Source organism: Chrysemys picta, chromosome 8, assembly GCF_011386835.1.
Source record: "Chrysemys picta bellii isolate R12L10 chromosome 8, ASM1138683v2, whole genome shotgun sequence".
Lineage (NCBI taxonomy): Eukaryota > Metazoa > Chordata > Testudines > Emydidae > Chrysemys > Chrysemys picta.
Genome location: NC_088798.1, coordinates 32,012,586 through 32,032,423, shown reverse-complemented (window position 1 = coordinate 32,032,423; position 19,838 = coordinate 32,012,586). Strand labels below are relative to the sequence as shown.

Here is a 19,838-nt window from a genome sequence, read left to right as displayed (position 1 = left end):
AAATCGACATCACGCATCAACCTGATTCACCCCAGCACCCTGCTTTGGCTTATGTGATGTACTCTGATTCACCAGTCTCCCACTGCAGATCCAATTCCCTTTTTCCACCAGGGGAAATCACTGTGCCCGTCATCAACCTGCCTCTCCCAAGTTGACTTCCACAGGTGAATATCCCATGGTCTGATCTTCCACCAAGGAAAGTTTGGTTTCTTGGGGTGGCAGGCTGGCCATCTCTTCTACCAAATGAGTTTCTTTCTTTCTCCATCTCCCAACAGGGGCTTTGAGAGAGAGACTCTACTTATTGAGCACCCAGCATGTGTTCTTTCCCTGATGGAGCTGTGACGGAGCGGAGCTAAAATGCATGATCCATAAGTGCTGGGTTCAACTAGGAAACTTCCGTTTCCCTACAGCTAAAATTTGCTCGTACAAAAAGTGGGGAAGACATTTGCTGTCCTCAGTTTCATCTCATACAAGTGCCAAAAAACAAACAACAAAAAAAGGCACAAAATTAAAAAGGACCATTAATTTTATATTTATTAAAGGAGCAAAATATTATGGCTTTTACACAGCCATCCTGATTTTGACTGTTGCTTTAGGTTTACAATGATCCTGCATGTTTTCCCCCTTTCTGTTAACACCATTCATAACTGCAGCTCAGCACTACAGCTAAAGAATTCATGCTGCACTGCAGCTACATCTACAATTGTGATCTAAGGTAAATTAAAGGTTAAAGTTGGCCAAAATGCACCTGTCTCTGAACCAGAAGATTTAGATAACTCCTTACAAGTTTTGGCCTCAAGGAGCACAAGGCTCTGGCGATGCACCCCTGCACAAACAGCAAAATGGGATGCCATAAATACAAACACCACAAGGTCGTAACTACATCACAGTGCCAAATATTTGAGAGCCACCTCCTTTTATCATGAAACTAGCCCAGCCATAATTTAATTTGTGAGTTAGTGTCTCGGGGGCAATTGAAGTAAAAAATGTGAACTTTATGTTTAATTACACAATTTCCCTTTACAATGTCAGGATGACGAGCAACCCCATATTAAAACTGTTACAAGTGTTCACTCACCTTTTACCTCCAGGCTTAAAAGCACAAGAAAGGCAAAACACTGGCATTTTCCAGATTGTCAGACAAATGAACGTTTAAGAGAAAGTGCTTGAGTGTATGTGTGTGATGTACTCTACCTGCCCCCCTCACACACTCACTCTCTCATACATATATACACACACACACACACACTTAATTGTTTAAAAAGCTTGTCCACATTCCAGCTAATGAGGGGTTAAAGACTGAAGTATAATGAACCATCTAAATCACATGCAAACACCAGTCTCAGACTTTAAGGCCAGAAGGGACCATCGTGATCATCTAGTCTGACCTCCTGCACATTGCAGGCCACAGAACCTCACCCACCCACTCCTGTAATAGCCTGCTAACCTTAGATTGAGTTACTGAAGTCCTCAAATCACAGTTTAAAAACTTCAAGTTACAGAGAATCCACCTTTTACTCTAATCAGCAAGCGACCCATGCCCCAGGCTGGTGAAAAACCCTGCCAATCTGACCTGGGGGGAAATTCCTTCCCAACCCCAAATATGACCATTAGTTAGACTCTGAGCATGTCAGCGAGACCATCAGGCAGACACCTGGGAAAGAATTCGCTGTAGTAACTCAAGAGCCCTCCCTATCTATTGTCCCATCTTTGGCCAGACTGGAGATATTTGCTACTACCAGTCACGTGTCCTTGCAGGCAATCTCATCATACCATCTCCTCCATAAACTTATCAAGCTCAGTTTTGAAACCAGTTAAGATTTTTTGTCCCCACTGATGCCCTTGGAAGGCTGTTCCAGAACTCCACTCCTCTGATGGTTAGAAACCTTCATCTAATTTCAAGCCTAAAATAAAATTAAAATAATGGCAATACTCAGCTACGTAAGAGTGCTATAATGTCTTCAAAGCACTGTAAACATTGTACCCAACATTTATGTCTCTATAAATAACACCTAAACAAAAGCAGAGAGGAAGCAACATTTGCAGTTTAGGGAGAGACATCAAAATAAACATGTCACTGTCACTCAGAGTAAACTATATGTGAGGTTCTGAGGATAATTTGAATGCTTCAATTTGGAACAAATCATGGGGAAGGATTTTTTGTTTTACATATTAATTATTAATGAATCTTTTCATCCATCCTACCTCCTGTGATGAGTCACTCACTCTCATTGTTAAAGTTAAAGTTGTATAAAAGGGCTATAGTTCAACTAGCATACTACCATGTAATCTGTAATATTTAACCCAAGGTATGACAAAGGCAGCTTAAATGTTTTTCTTAATAAAATTCTGTCTTACCAGTGAACTGTAAGAGAAATTATAATTAGCTATATATCAAAGCAACACTTGGGATCTATATATTTTTAATAGCAGCAAGAGGAGATAAAACTTCCATCTCTAACGGTCATTTATAATAAAACCACCCATAAGGTAGACGGTTCTGATGATGCTACGGGCCTCGAGCAAAGAATATTTTTTGTTCATGTCACCAGATCTTCTTAATTACAGCCTCAGTTTACATGCAATTAAAAGGCCTGATTCTGTTATCCTCACACAGACAATTCCTATTAACTTCAAAGGATTTAACTTTAAGCATGCACTCCTTGTAGGTGTTGGTTTATAGAGCCTGAAAAACTAACAGTCTGATCCTGCAGCCCATACTTACATGACCAGGGCTTTCAGAGTCTACAGGACTATTTGCATGAATTAAGCTACAGAATTGGAGCCTAATTTTGGATTCCTACAAAAGCAGTTTGCTCCTTTCCTGCACTAAAATTATTTCAGAATGATGGAACACATTTGCATATCTCCCACCCACGCTCTTTTCTTATTTTGTCAACAGTGACAGAAAACCATACGAGACACCTACAAGCCAGAGGTAGACACAAAAGAGGAGGATGGAGGGCTTCACCAACAAGCTCCAGAGGAAACACCCAGATTGAAGTCTACCTACCGCTGCCAACAGCTGCTAGGAGGGAGCTGCAATTTCTACCAGGACACAGTCATTTTTCCTAGCCTCCAGCTTTTAAGTGTCATAAACATGAAAGTGCACCCTGGAAATGAAGAGCTATTTCCCCTCTCTATAGCCTCGCGTCTGCTCCAAGAAGGGAAACTCTTCTCTCCCTTCCTCCAGCCTCCTGCTGGTCTGCGGCAGGGAAGAGAAGAGGTAATGTTACTCGACCCAACTTATAGCCTCTCCCACAAAGAGGATGATCGCTACTGTTCTCTCCGTTTCTCCTGCTGTCACGCTGTTTGGAGTGGCTCACAGCTGTGAGCACCAACCTCATGGCAAACTGTCAAAAAGCCGGGCAAGCACCCCAAACTAATTGTACATTGTAGAATTAGATTTCTCCAACTCAGTAACAACTGTGCTCCTAAAGCACCATAACTGTCTTACCAAGGAGTCACAGTCAGCCCCCTTGGGCATTCCAGTCTATCTTGCCACCTAGGCAAGATGGACTATGTGATAGATGGTAATTTTACACCAAAAATCACAATAATATTCAGGTTACTCCCAGTCCCAAAGGACCAGTCACTTATATGCAGATCTCAAACCAAAGACAACGCCTGTAGCCAATCCTGTAATAAACTAACTACAGATTTATTAACTAAGAAAAGAAATGAGAATTATTTACAAGGTTAAAACAGGAAACACACACACACAAATGAGGTACAATCTTAAATGTAAAAAGGTAATATAAGCACCTATAATAAGCAGCATGGGGATCTCTTGCTTATGGTTAGACACCTTTTCCCCTCAGAGTCCAGACAGCATAAAGAGAACCTAATTCCTTTGGTCAGAGTTTTTTTTAATCACCCTATTCCTAGAGTTCAACCTGATGGGACAAGCACTCTGGCACATAATCTCTTCATGGGTGAGTCAGCAGAGCTATTGACAAAATCTTTGTTCTGATGGCTCATTTGGATTCAATAGTCCATCTTGATGGGCAGGAGATAACACGTTTTGCAGGAATCCAGCATTTTGCATTAGGTGAAGTTTTTTTTTTTTCCTGTTTGGTGAGTTAGAGTTTCAGAACAAACATTTTACAGTTACACAGCAAACACTTAAGTATTACCTAATAGCAGCGGTTCTCAACCCACGGCCCAACTACCAAACAGTTGCGGCCCAGGTGTGCACTAAAGGCTGCCGGGCCCGCGCAGCGAGGTCCGATTCCCGGCCACCCAGACGGCAGGGTGAAGGGTTGCCAGCTGGCCCCACACAGCCAGGTCCAGGGTTGGGGCTGCCACCCGGCCCCACACAGCGGGATCCAGGGTTCCTGCCATCCAGCCCCCCACCCAGGGCTCCGCTCCTGGCCCCATTCTGTGGAGGGGTCTCTGGGAGGGAGGTGCTGCACATAAGGGGCCTGGGACAGGAGTTCGGGGGGGACGCATACTATGGTTCTCAACCTGTGGTCCAGGTAACACATTGTGGGCCGCATATGTGGCCCGCAATGATAAAAAGGTTGACAACCACTGCCTTATAGTATGGGATACAGATATAAGTAGGATTAATATATGCAGCATCCTACAAACATTCCATAAAGTCTAAACACATTCTTATACCACTAATATTTAACTATACTAACCCACAGGTAAGCCAGCTTGCATTTGTCAGTGTTCAGTGATGCCTGGGGTCTTCGGATGAGATGACACCTGGTTCGCCAGTGTCACACGCCTCACCCTCAACTCCTGGTTGCAGTGAACAGGGTGTGGAAAGATGCCAGGGCCTGGTTTATGTGAACAACTCTAGTGCCTGCCTCTGCTTTCTAGGTAGTAGCCACAGTGGGAAATACACCCTATTCTTGTCAGTTTCGCAACTAAGCTAAAGGTTCTCAATAACATCAGTGAAACTAATCAGTCTTACTATTTCTTTTTCTGTTGTTGCCTGGCAAAGCTATGGAAAGCAGCAGAAATACTGGAACTGTCTGAAGACTCATCAGGGAGCCATCACTGCATTATCTTTCACTCTGGTGAAAATTTGAAAAGTTATGTTCACAACCAAACATGCAAGGATTTTTATTGAAATAAAAGCTTAACTTCCACCAAAAGTGACTGTGTAGGTCCCCTCCCTCACTCGCCATGACAAACTTCCCACTTGGCCCAAGAAAAAGAGACAGGAAATGGAGTTTTCAAGCTTTGTATTGAAGTTTAAAGACTAAAATTATAGGTTTTGATATCAAAAGGTTACTGCCAATCACTGGTATCTACATTTCACTCAGGGGATCAGGTGTTATCAAACTGTGAAAGTACATTTAAGTGATTTTAAAACCCAGAATTGGAATACTAGTTACATAATTTAAGGTGTGCTATATTAAGAATGGGCACATAGGCACAAGGGGGGTAAAAAAAGGATCAGAGCCATACAAAGTCGCAGCCCTGCTCTTATTTTTCTTTCCCAGCCCTCCTCCTGAAGCTCTCTCCCAACATTCCAAGCTTCAACACCACCCTGCAGCCTCCCCTAAATCACTGCAGCTCAGACATACAGATGCAACTTGATTAGGTCAATTAACCGGTGACTCAAGTGATTATCAAATATTTTGCAATTTGTGCAAGACAAAGCTCAGAAGAGGCTGAAAACAAGCCCAGAAGAGTCAAATTTTAAAAAAATAAATAAATATGAAAACCATCAATACCAACAAAATAAAACCCCAACATGATATACTTTTCAGAATAAATAGCTGTACAAAAGTGTTCATGCACTTTGCACCCTGGTTCACGTTATAAACAGTGGCACAATTAGAAAGGAACAAAGCAACCAAAAATTAACATGCTTGAGGATATATCAAATGAATATGAGTATAAAATATACACAAAAGATTAGATACTACCGAAACAAGTCTGTTTTGACACCAAAGCACTATACAACACAAAGAAAATGTAAGTTAACATGGCCAAAGGAAAAACAGAAGAGAAGGCAAGTCTTACAAAACAGCAGTGAGTCAGCTACTGCAGACTGCCTGACTGCTCTGAAAACAAGATGTACACTTCTTATGTGCCTTACACAATGCTAAAAAATGAAGTAAGACCCTCTGCGTATATTCTGATATAGTAGATAAACAGATCAAAAGAGACACAAACACTGGTAACAAATGTTATTAAGTCATTCCAATTTTGAGCAACATTTTCAACCAGAATATACGCACGCACACAATATTTTAACCCTAGGTACATCAATCCAGCTACATTGCTCCCATCTAATAACTGGTCCTCTTGGCAGCAGATCACTGAAAATGGCTTATCTGAAGGACACCTCCAATTGAAGAGGGTCATCTAGATTATATCTAATAGGTTCCTTTTTTAAAATGCCATGACCCCATACCCCACCTAAGTTCCATCAATGTATTAGAATACTCAAAAAGCCAAGAATAAGCCCCACGGCATCTTCCTGTGAAGAATCATGTTAAATTCAACTATTCAAAAGTTTTGAGTAAAAATAAATATGATTACTATTAAAAGGAAAGATGGGAGATGTTTTGTTACACAGCACCATCCACATTTATAATATCAGTCTAAAGATTAAAGTTACTGTCAAGTTAGTTTTCATAACCTTTCTTCCCTTAGACCATTTATAACACGTCCTTGGTTACTAGCAGCTCTCTCTCCTTGACCATACCACAGCCTGGGGGTTTGTGGTTTTGTTTTCAATCATTGCTGTAAGTTTGCTAAAAGCAGTGTGGCTGATTTTTGTAATATAACATTGACATCATATATGAAAAACAGACAAAACAATTACTTCAATATTGTTACTATAGAGAAAAAAGTAGGTCAGATGAGACAAACCAACCCTAATATGCCTCTTTTATTTCCTCTAAATAATTAATAGCAGCTGTTAGGTCTTTAGCAACACATATATTACCATAAAATGGTATTTTGCAGACAAGCACATTTTTAATAGGGAACCTCTTGTCTCAAACCCAAAGGGACCCTATCACCTTGAAATCTAGTCAATTTCAAAAGTGAATGAAGTTGTTCAAGCTGCACACTTGCCCACTGAGTCCCTCAGCCAGTTATAGTGGTTTATTATTATTAAACATTCATATTGCAGAAGTACCTAGAGGCTTCAACTAGGTCAGGGCTCCATTGTGCCAGGCACAGAATAAACACATCATAAATGACAGTCCATGCCTCATCATATTTCCCTATTTGAATGGGTTCTTTCTCCTCCTACCCATGCTGTTGAGTGGAAGAGCTACACAACAAGAGAAACTGAACAACCATGCAGAGACAATTCAAACATACACAAAGTGTTGCCAAATGCATCAGGGAAAGAGGAGTATTCTTTCTCCCATCTCCTTCAGTTGTATAAGATTTAGGTGTTACTTGTAACAAGATTAGGTAAAAAATTTAATGTAGAAGTATGATTTATTTTAAGATGACAGTGTCCCTTTGATAGAAAACAGCAGAAATAACAGCTGAAGACAGCTTTGAAATGTTTAATAATAAGAGCTCTCCTTTCCGTGCCTTTCCACCTCTATGTATTATGCCTGTTTTAACAAAAGTTCCCTTCAGTTTAAGCTACAGGAGACCAACTGAAACAAAGTACTCATCAGAGCTGTAGGCGGGAAGCACACAGAAAAATAGTGTGAAAGGCTATGACTGCACAGAGGACAGAATGCTACATAAATAATGAAGGATGCCCATCAAAAGACACAGTGCTCATCTAAGCATTTCAATTATTGTTGAGAGATGCACAATCAATCATTCTAAAGCTAGAGTGGATTCTCCCCCTTTAAACAGGTAAATGATTTCTAGGAGTCTAAAAACCCTTATATTAGCAAAGCATTTCAGAAAGCAAACTTTTGTTATAAAATTCTCAACATCATGGGGTCGGGGGAGGAGTCAGTAAAGAAGTACTGAGCCCCCAGTTCTGCAATGTGGGTGCAGGAAACAGGTTGTACAGAAATCGCTGAAAAGTATTAGCCTTCAGTTGCAGTGCAGCAAGCAATACTTTAAAATAGTATTTATATGCTTTTATAAAAAAAATATTTCCCATTCATCTTCTCTTCCCTCTTTATTCCTACACACATACACAAAGCGCCAAGGATCTGATCCTCCTTATCATTATAGCTGTCATTTACATTGCAATATACATATGAAACAAAATATTACAATCCTGCCCCTGAAAGAAGGGCAACAAAAGTTCTGAGTTTTCTCCATTAACTAGTATTTCTGTTTTAAAATAAAATGTATTATATCATTATCATTAGGCAAGGGCACCGGAAATCCATTTCAGCATTTACCACCAATTGCTGACGAGGACACTGACTCTAGTTATTCTTTCCATCACTGCCCTATTCTCTGCATAATTCAGATTCTGCACAAAATCTGGAGGCGAAATCCTGGCCCCACTGAAGTCAACTGCAAAACTCCCAGTGAGGTCTATTAGAGTTTTGCCATTGACTTGAATGGGGTCAGGATTTCAGCGAACACCTTTTAGAGGTTGCCTAATTCATGTAAAACAAACAGAATTAATCCCTCACTGCAGCTCAGGGCTGGTCTACACTACAAAGTTAGGTCAGCTTAAGTGTGAAAAATTTCACACCCTGTGAGATGTAGTTAAGCCGACCTAATGCCCAGTTTAGACACTGCTAGGCCAACAGCAGAATTCTTCCATTGAGCTAGCCACAATCTCTTGGGGAGGTGGATTACCTTTGTCAACAGGAGAAGTGCCTCCTAGCCAGCATACTAGTATCTACACTGAAGAATGACAGCAGCACAGCTGTGTCACTGTTGCATTTTAAGTGAAGTCAAGCCCCTAGCTAACATCTCTCAGAATGGTGGATTTACTACAGCAAAGGAAGAAACCCTTCCGCCACTCTAGTAAGCGCCTACACTACAGCAGTGCAGCTGCAGCACTTCCAGTGTAGACATACCCTCAGGTATCACAGATGCCCTTTAAATAAAGTTACTGATCATGTGATGGAGAAAAAACATACCAGCCTCTTGTCTTGATCGCTGATGAAAAGGTGTCTGACTGGATGACATGTGCATATATGTATCTGAGCTAGTTTTAAGCTCACTGTGTTCAAATATATGCATTGTTGTTTGTTGACTATTTGATAATATTTAAGTGCAATCATAGAGATAACCATTGGCGTTGGGCATTCTCCTTAGCTATCTAAACGGCCAATTTACTTTTACTATATTTCACACAGTGGCCTACTGATTTAATATATATTCTGCCTGAAGGGCCAATTTATTTATCTTCATATATAGGCACTTAAAACCTAAACACCTTCTGCAAAATGAGATTTAGGCTCCTAAATCAATTAGATGCTGCAATGCTGAGTGCAATAATGCTTAAATACCTTTAAAATCTGGGCTCAGGTGACTTAACAGATAATTAATACTACAACAATACCCCAGCAGCATTAAAATGATCCTTCAAAAAGAATTCTGCCAGCCTGCCACCTGCCAAAATTTCCTTTTCTACCCCTTCATTGTTTGGGATGCAGTATTACCAGGGCCGGTGCAACCATTTAGGCGACCTAGGCGGTCACCTAGGGCGCTAGGATTTGGGGGGCGCCATTTTCTTCGGCAGCGACCACGGCGGCCGGATCTTCGGCCAACGCGGTCACTGCCAGTATTTAGGCAGAGGGAGCTGGGGCAGTGGCGCCCGAGGGCCGCCTGCAGCAAGGGGGGGGGGGGGCGGCACGCAGAGGAACTCCCCACCCCAGCTCACCCCTGCCCTGCCTCCTCCCCGAGCACGCCGTCGCTGCTTCACTTCTCCCGCCTCCCAGGCTTGCGGCGCCAATCAGCTTAGGCGCCGCAAGCCTGGGAGGCGGGAGAAGTGAAGCAGCGACGGCGTGCTCGAGGAGGAGGTGGGGCAGGGGTGAGCTGGGGCGGGGGGGGTGGCTCTGGGTGGGGGGGGGAGCTGCCGCAGGGGGGCGCCTCAGGGCGGGAGGGGAGCTGCCGGGGGGGGGGTGCGCCTCAGGGACGGTGGGGGGGCCCCGCAAGGTGGAAGTTTCGCCTAGGGCGCGAAACATCCTTCCACCGGCCCTGAGTATTAATGTAGTGTCAATATGTAACCTTTTTGGTAGGAGCATGTGAAAACTTAACATTCCTAGAGAGCACATATAGGGGATGCACACAAATAAATAAGAGAACTGAAGCCTTGGCAAGGCCTCTGTCCTTGGCAAGGGTTTCACTTTCCCAAGTACACTGAATCTGACCCTAAGGAAGACACACAAGCAGCTGTGGTAGCCCATCAAAACATGCCCCACCCTCCAGTTTTCATTTCTGGCAGGACACATTTTGATGGGTGATAAAGTGTGCCCTCCTTAGGACCAGGGTGAAAACTGGTGGAAGACCCTACTTTGACAGTCACCGCACACCCATAAAAATGTGTCCCCTCAGGGGCCGAGGGGAAAACTGAGGAGGTGTAGCCCAATTTTGATGGGCTCCCCATGCACATCAAAATATGCAGCCATACATTACGCTGTTAGTAATTAAGATGGTGAACTGCCACATTTCGATGCAAGGCACATTTTGACATGACATCACCAGTTTGCTAATGATACTTAGTTTTGCACCAGTCTCATCAATCTCACCCAGATGTTATACCAAACACTTCCCAGTGACTGACCCAAAACTTGGCTTCAAGAGCTAACTGGCTAGCTGAAGCCCAACCCGGATAAAACTGGTTCTGCTGATAGCCTGGGTAAATCACCAGAGGAAGTGGTGGCAGTTACAGGAGTGTGGCTATCTTTGTTATTAACAAGCGATGAACTCTTGGCTATGCAGGGAACAATCAGAACAAAAACAATGAACAGTAGGCAAATAAGGCCATTATCCATCTTCATTACACAAAACCAGCACAGATCAATGAAATCTCTTACTATTACCTAAAAAGTGGCTATGATTGCACTGTAAAAATGGAGTGTTTTTATACTGATAGCTACCTTGATGTAAAATACGAGAGAAGACAAGGCACAGGTAGTTTTTACCTTGACATGGCTTCATGAAGTAAACTCCAGGTGAGGGGTATAGGGTTGACCTTTACTAGCTACAATGAGGTTAAATCTGCCTGCCATGTCTCCACTAAGATTTTACATGGAGGCAGCTATCTCAATATAAATATGCACCTTTTTGGCAATTAAAACAAAGCCACATGTTGTTTAAAGCAACGTGTACTTTCTACTAGGGCTGTCAATTAATAGCAATTAATGCATGCGATTAACTAAAAAAAAATAACACTTTTTTTTTTTAAACACAAGTGTTAATCGCCCACCTCTGAAGACCGGACTTGGAGGCAGCCGGGCGAAGAGGGAGGCACCGGCTGAAGCGATTTGGGAGAGATGGTTAAACACTTTTCACGGGGGAGGGAGGAGCCCAGCTCCCCACCGCCTGCACCATCACCACCCCACTGGATACAGACAGCCTTAGGGGTGAGCGAGGGAGGCCACCACGCAGGGTGCCATGCTCGGGAGGGCGCTGCTGCCTGCCTACAGGGCAGGGGTGCCCCTTGTCCCACGCTCCACTGCTACTTCCACAGCCCTCCCACCCTCACCATGGAGCTGACCCTGGCCAAGCTGCTCTGGACTGGGAGCCTGCCAGAGCGTCTGATGTCAGGGTGTCCCTCTCCCCTCATCTGTCTACATGGTCACCACTGAGCTGGGGTTAGGGAACAGGGGGAGCCTGTCTGCTGCTGTTGGTGATGGCTCAGGAGTGAGTGCTGCTGATAACACCTGCTACTGGCTGAAAAAGTGATCAGGCTCATGAGTGCTTTGCTTAAAGAGACAACGCTCCCCCAACATGCGCACATATGCGTGCACGCATTCACACACACGCACACTTCCTCCCCAACACATACACACACATACAAACACACACCAAACCAAAATCTGATGTGGTGCCCCTGTTGAGCCAGGAGTGGCCAGAGACCTGAGGGATGGCTGAGGGTTCTGGCAAGATGCAGCCCCCATGCGATATTGTAAATAAGAAACGGGCAGCATTATCTCCTGTAAATGTAAACAAACTTGTTTGTCTGAGTGATTTGCTGAACAAGAAGTATGTCTGAGTGGACCTACAGAATCTAAGTTTTACATTGTTTTGTTTGTGTGTGAAGTTATGTAAAAAATAGTAAGTCTACATTTGTAAATTGCACTTTCACAATAAAGATATTGCACTACTGTACTTGTAATAGGTGAATTGAAAAACACTATGTCTTTTATTTATCTTTTTTACGGTGCAAATATTGGTAATAAAAAATAATATAAAGTGAGCACTGTACACTCTGTATTGTGTTGTAATTGAAATCAATATATTTGAAAATGTAAAAAGCATCCAAAAATAATTAAATTGTATTCTATTATTTTTTAACAGTGTGATTAAAACTGCAATTAATTGAGACAATTATCTTTATCTTGCGATTAATCACAATTATTTTTTTAATTGTTTGACAGCCCTATTAAATACATACAGCGTTACCACTTCCACCACTTTTCCTTCCCCTGGCAGCTGGTGTTAACAGCACTAATGACTATAGCTGTTGTTTTAGCAGACTCGTCTCCTTCCATTCTCACTCTCCCCTGCAGCCAAAGACTCACATGGCTTAGACACATGAAATAAAATAGCCCATCAGTACAGACTAAAATTGGTGTTACATAAACAAATTACAATAGGCTGACTCAGGACACCACAGTTACTTTGAGTTTGTTATTGATAAGTTTTCACAACTGTGGAAGTCACTGATGCATTGACCAACCAACCCATTAGATTTATTTTTCTCTCTCGCTGGAATACTGATATTCTGTAATGTGAAGTTCCAGCTACACAAGGCAACTTGCATCAGGCATGGTGACTGGAGAGATGCAGAAAATCCTCAGACAAGTTACTTTTTATCCACAGGCCTTTTTGTTTGTTTGTTTTTTTGCCTTCCTCAACCCACCTCCACCAAGTTTTCAGCACCACGTACAGATAGAGTATGTCTACACAGCAAAGAAAAACCTGGAGCTGACCCATGAAGTTGTAATAGGAACAGTGAAGAAGGTAGGAAATAGATATAAATAATACCTCAGGTGGATTTGATTTCTCCCCCCCTCCCCACCACAAATTACATTACAAAAAAAGAGTTGGTCAGTGAAATGTGGTAACTAATTTTTTTATTTACATTTGAAGATAACTGCCAATGCCTACATATTCCACAATTCTGCAGTCACAGAAGCTTTCTATTTTTATAATTTTTAAAATATACATTTCTAGCTATAATATAGTTGCAAAGGAAACCGTCCAAAGCCTCATCTACATAAAAAAAAAAGTTCTACTGCTTTAAATATACCAGTATAATCATAACCAGTACAACCTCCTATTGTGGACGCATTTGTACCAGCACAGAAGTGCTTATATTGGTACAGCTTATTTTGATACAGGAAGGGAAATATGGTATACTGGTATAACTGCATCTACACTAGGGTTGCACAAGAGTCACACCCCTAACGGATATAGTAATAGTGGTACAAAATTGGTATACAGACCAGACCCAGCAGTGAGCAGAGTATAAACTGACACCGCTTTTTGGTTTCTATTTGGATTCTTCCATCACATTTGGCACTGTGGCTATGGTCACACTTAAGTTGTCTACATTTAAAATGCTACACTAAGTTATGCCTTTGTTGTGCTTCAGTGTAGACACCACTTACATCAACAGGAGGGGTTCTCCTGTCAGCGTAGGTGATCCACTTCACTGAGAGATGGTAGCTAGGTTGATGGAAGAATTCTTCCGTCAACCTAGCACTGTCTACACTGGGGGTTAGGTCGGCATAGATAAGTCTCTCAGGAGGGTGGATTTTTCACAACCCTGAAAGACGTCGCTATGCTGATGTAAGTTCCCAGTATAGACCGTCCATGTGTAGTCTTCCCATGCCTGCAGATAGCCTGAAAAACCCTCACAAGTATGACTGCTCCGTGTATCTCAATGTGGTGTTAATCCTGAAACCCAACAGTGATGATTTAAATATCAGCTTTTATTTCACTGGTGATCATTTTTAGCAAACAAAAGATGCTTATGTAGTTATCCCTCAAACCACCTCTCAAGCCTTATCTGGTGCAAGATGACCAAACCGTGTTCTACCCAGCAGCAAAAATCTCCCACTTCCCCAGTGACGACTTCTATAACACAGAATTGACTTGTCAATTTTCAATATAGATTGTGTAAGGGCAGAATAACATTAACTTTCATATTAAAATACAAACTCATTCAAGGTATAACACACTAGCTCCATTATTTTCTTATTTAAATAAAAACCTCCAATACTTATCCAGATCTGCTTCAGAATTTCCAGTCTGCCACATCAAACTGATGCAGAAACTAGGGAGCCTAGTTGCAAGATTTAGGTCAGCTTGCATGTGGAATACGTGAGGCCTTGCATATAGACATATAGTTTCTAGTAACGATTCAATAATCCCCTCATCCTATTATGCAGCTATTTTACTTGTAGCTTCTAGCTTCCCTCAAACTCTGTGACAAAGACACTCTAGTTTATCACTTCATTTGGAGAGATGTTTCCAAGTGAATAAGCCACCACCTCTTCCCTGTGGGGCAGGAAACCAGTCACTGAATCAAAAGAATACTGGTTTATATTCCCCCAATGACACTAACAGCATATTCTCCATTTCCTTCAACTATCAAGCCTTTTCAGTGCACACCAGTCAGGAGCTTGCCTTTCCTTAACCATACTGGAGTTATGTACCTAGACTTAGGCCACGTCTACACTAGCAAGCTTTCAGCAGCACAGCTGTACCTGTGCAGCTGCGGTGCTGTAAGATCTCTTGTATAGCTGTTCTATGCTGACGGGAGAGAGCTCTCCCACCAACATAGCACTGTGCCGGCAAAAGTTATGTCCATTAGGGGGGTGGCTTATTCCCACCCCTGAGCAACCTAAGTTTTGCTGATATAAGGGGTAGTGTAGACATTGAATTTTCAGTGAAATTTACAATTAAGGCTACAGCTACAGGCTTGTACACACGGTCACTTATGTTGGTTAAACTTGTGTCGCTCGGGTGTGTGAATAAGCCATCCCCTGAGTAACATAAGTTACACCGACCTAAGCGCCGGTGTGGACAGCACTATGTCATCAGGAGAGCTTCTCCCACCAAAATAGCAACCACCTCTTGCGGAGGTGGCAGAGCTCTTTCCCATCAGCCTAGAGCGCCTTCACCAGACATGCCACAGTGGTGCAGCTGCACTGTTATAGCGCTTCTAGTGTAGACTAGCCTGGTAACAAATATTATTAAGTCATTCCAATTTTGAAATAAAGTAGGATCCAAATTAGTTTGAAACAAATTCAAATCTGGTAAACAGATAAAATGCTGTGGGACATCTGGCCAGAAAATGTGATTGAGAACAGGCCCCACAGTATATACACAGTAAACATTTTGCCTTAAAAATCTGCAGGAAAGTACCATTCCTAGCTGTAAACTAAGGCCCTGATCCTGCCAAGACTTATGCACATATTTAACTTTAAATATGTTAGTAGCCCCATTGACGCCCCTGGGACTCTTCATGGGCATAAAATTAAGTACATGGCTCAGCCTTTGCAGGATTGGGACCTAAGCATACTAGTCCCTACTAAACCAAGCACTGTAGCCTGCCACCATTCTAACTGCTTTTTAAAATTGAAGAGACAATTGTCAAAAATAATGGAGAACATCCAGCTATTTTGTAATTTTTTTCCCTTCAGAAGTTGGATTCTCCTGCCAGTTTGTCATTATTGCACAGCTACGTAGATAAACCTAACAAAGTTTTCTGGAAGTGTGGAACTTTTGTTTGCAAATACAAATTCTCAGTTTACAAAAACAGTCACAGCAAATTCTTTCCTGTTCTAAATCCTTTTAATTAAAACTAGAAAATCTGTAACTGCCAGGCACCACTCAGCTAATACATACAATTTTCCTTAGCCCCCCCAGTAACATTATGTTCCTGGAAGGTTGTGCTGTGAATTTCCCTTGTTAGCATAAAGAATAAAATAATTCTGACCAAACATAAAATCACTCTTCAATATTTAAATAGCTTTCAAGTGAAAGTGTACTAAGAGTTATAACCTGTACTTACAATTTGACAACAGAGCCTTGATTCAGATTTTGGCATCCAAACTGCCACTGAACTGCACTACCATCATCCATGTGTCAATTAGACATGCATGAAGGTGCCAAGTATAAGTCCCATTCCCGGATGTTTACGTCTAGGTGCAGAACTTGTGTATGCTGTGAGTTGGGGGAAGGGCCCTATTGACATAACACACACCAATGACAGCAGGAAAAAGGACTTTCTGTAACTAAAGGATACATGACCATGTCACTAGTCACTACCATGAAAGCTAACACACCCAGGGAGTCATAGTTGTGTCTGCTGTAGGTATCTCAAGCATGTAGCCATCTTGCTTTAAAAAAAAAAAAAAAAAAAAAAAAGCAGATACTGTGGAACTCATTTTCAAGAGTGCTGAGCACTTACAACTCCACCTAAAGTCAACAGGAACTGAAGGTTTTCAGTAGTTCTAAAAGTCAGGCTGGTATCACGTTCTTTCATTTTAAAAGCTACTGAGACAAGTGTTCCAACATAAACTCAGGCACACCTGGGTGTCTAAGATGCTGCAAAGAGTGCATATTATCCAGAAAGCAACTTTATGGCAGAATTAAGGTGGGGGCAAGGAAGGGAGGGCATACCTCTATTTATTTTAATAATGCTCTTTAATACTCCAGGCTCCTCCTATAGTCAAACATTTGAGAGCCTACAATATTACTGAATTGCCCTTACCATCACTACCAAAAGCCTGCGATGTAATCTTTAAGACACATCCCCTACATACTACTTGTCTCTTTCTATATGTCAACTCACTCATCCACACCTACCCCAAAAGTGCCCCTCTTTTCCTGCACTAGAGCATTCCACTTGTATCTCAGCTGTAGAGCATGGTTACACCAGCAACAAATTGCATCTTCATGCCAATCACATTCTCATCTCACTTACATGCCCCACGAGTATTTAGATCATATCTAAATCATTGCACAACACTGTCATGGCTGACATGTTCATGAGGTGCCCTGATAGAACATTTAGCGCGTGGACACTCAGGAGTCAAGGAGTCAGTTTAGCGAAAAGGCTACAACTCCTATCAAACAAAGGTATGACAAAAGATAATAAGGTACTACAGGCTTGTCTACACTTACAGGGATGCTGTAGTGCTTAGTGAAGAGGCTACGGCGTAGATATTCCACCTCCTCAAGAGGCAGTAAACTTTGTAGATGGGAGAAGCCCTCCCATCGCCATAGCGCTGCCTATACCAGGAGTTAGGTTGGTATAACTACATCGCTCAGAGGTGTGGATTTTCCACACTCCCGAGCAATGTAGTTATACCAGCATAAATTGGTAGTGTACACCAAGCCTATGTCCATCAAAGCTACTTCCTAGCGCTGCCACTGACCATGCCCCTGGCTAGTTACATTTCCTTCAGTATCATTTAGGAGACAGAGCAAGCAGTATTATGGAAGAGTGATGGGTCAGCAAAAGGAATACATACACACAGTTATGTGACTTCCCTTGTACTTATATTTGTTTGCTCTATTAAATGCAGGGCCGGCTTTAGGCCAATTCCACCAATTCCTCCGAATCGGGCCCCGCCCTTAAGAGGGCCCCACGCCCAGTGGCAGGACCGCTCACAGTGGGGGGCAAGTGGCAGAGAATCCCTTCCCTGGCTAGAAGCACCTTTTTAATTTTTACTCACCCGGCAGCGCTCCAGGTCTTTGGCAGCGGGTCCTTCACTCGCTTCGGGTCTTTGGCGGCACTTTGGCGGCGGGTCCTTCAGTGCCGCCAAAGACCCGGAGCGAGTGAAGGACCCGCCGCCAAAGACTAGGAGCGCGGCCCGGTGAGTACAAGCCCCATGTGTTTTTTTTATGTGTTTTTTTTTTTTTTTTAAGTCATCCCTGTCGGGGCCCCGTCGAAACTGTTCGAATCGGGCCCCGCACTTCCTAAAGCCGGCCTTGATTAAATGTATAAATGTATTAAACGTATTTCATTATAAATCAAGCATCTTTACTGCAACAGCCTCCAACAAACGCATGGCATGTTGCCATGTATATTTACATTGCTGTATAACAATCAAACGCCAAATAGTGCTTTCCATAAAGAAGAAAGAATGATTCCATACATTTGACATTCCCTTTTATTGGCTATTCTGTGCAATAACAGTCTTGTTTATACTCTACGCAGTGCTTGTTATATAGAGAGATTAAGTACAATTCTACTGATGTATTCCCACCACTCAGAATAACTCTCTTCCAAAAAGAAAGAAATTATTCACACTCATTATCACCATTATTCTGATGCTAAATTTTAAACCTCAAGATGGAAAGCAAAGGTCTGCAGAACAAACTTGTCAAATACCATTGTTTCCCATTTATTTCTAGAGATAAGGTGCTCGCTTTTGCCTTTGGCAAGATGTAGATGGGGAAGCAGGGCCCCACCTCTTGCAGCTGAAGGAATCTGAGGTCTGTTTGGGAGTCTGCAGGTGGAAGGGAGATGACAGCAAAGCCTAAAGGCCTGTGCTGCTTGCTATGCATCTTGCCCATCACAAGAACAGCTCACAATAGGGCATGTTCAAGGAGCATCAATCACTCAATGGCTTAATCCAGAGAAGTCTGGATCAGCAGTTTTGACTCCCAGGTAATTCCGACTGTCAGCCGATAAAAGCAAATACACTCAGGTCTGCCTGGGTAAGACTAAAGGTAACTTACTGCTTCCACACAGGCAGCTGAGGTGAGCTAGCTCGCCCCTATCTCAGATCGCTGCCTGAGAAAAATGACAGCCCCGTGCTCACTCCGTGCTTATTCATCTGAAAACTGAACAAAGTAACATTTAAGTATCTCTTCCCTCCGGAGCAGAGCGGCTCTCTCACGCTCCGGTAACTCGCCGACACCACCATTGTCTTGAAGGCTCCCTACCCGCTTCCCCGGCCGTGATAAGATCATTTAGGAGGCTGCAGGAACAAAGGGCTTGAAGCTGCAGCAGCAGCCGGCGATCACAGGCTGGAATAAGCCGGCCACAGGGAAGAAGCATGCTCAGTGCGAAGTCCTGAGCCAGGAAAACAAGGTGCCCATTTCCAACGCAGCCCCCGGTGCACCGCGCGCCGGAGGAGGTGTACAAAGCAGACGCTATGGTCCAGGTTCTAGACACCCCCCCCCACCCCGCTGCCGAGCAATACATGAATAGCAGCAAAGGGGGCTGCCGGGGGCGGCGGCGGCTGCTTCTCCCTCCCCCCAACCCCGTCCCTGTACCTGATCCGGCTGCGCTCCTCCTTCCTTCTCCTGTCCTGCTTCAGCTGGACCCAGCTCGGGCTTCAGCGGGCTCCGGGCGCGGGGGGCCGGGAATCCAGCAGCGGAGAGTCACGCCCTCATGTCGGCCAGCCTTGCACACCACCGGGCACTTCCTGCGCGACAAGAGAGCGAGAGAAAGCCCGCGGCTGGCGGCGTGCGGCGAGGAGGTTCCGCCGGCGGCACGAGCGCCCCTGCCATTGTCAGCCGCTGCCCGCAGACCCGCCCCAGCCGCTGGCAGCCCGCCAGCGCCCCGCGGGAGCTCGCGCGGAACCCGCAAAGCTCCGCGCGCAGCCAGCAGCGCCGCGCGTGCTCGGCCCACGAGCGGCCGGGATCCCGCGCACCCCCCGCCGGGAAACCAGCCCCGCTCCGCAGGCTGCGCCTCGCGCGCGCCGTCCGTAAAGTTTGCAGCCGCCTTGTCTGCAAAGCTGCCCAGTCTGAGCGGGAGGGTAGGAAATTGTTTACGTCTGCAC

The 19,838-nt window shown here is 43.7% G+C and overlaps 1 protein-coding gene across 6 annotated transcripts in view; it reads right to left on the bottom strand.

Moving 5' to 3' along the window:
• Positions 1-19,838, bottom strand: part of LRRC8D (leucine rich repeat containing 8 VRAC subunit D) — an 86,013-nt gene that overhangs the window by 50,219 nt on the left and 15,956 nt on the right. For 3 of the 6 annotated variants that reach the window (XM_005298115.5, XM_042840544.2, XM_065554213.1), the window contains exon 2: positions 19,330-19,481. The exons of 1 other annotated variant lie outside the window; for it this stretch is intronic. The gene's annotated coding sequence lies outside the window, so the exon portion shown is untranslated. Of the gene's footprint in view, positions 1-18,789; positions 18,895-19,329; positions 19,489-19,838 lie in introns of those variants that run through there. 2 more of the 6 variants (XM_065554214.1, XM_065554215.1) reach the window with 2 other exon arrangements.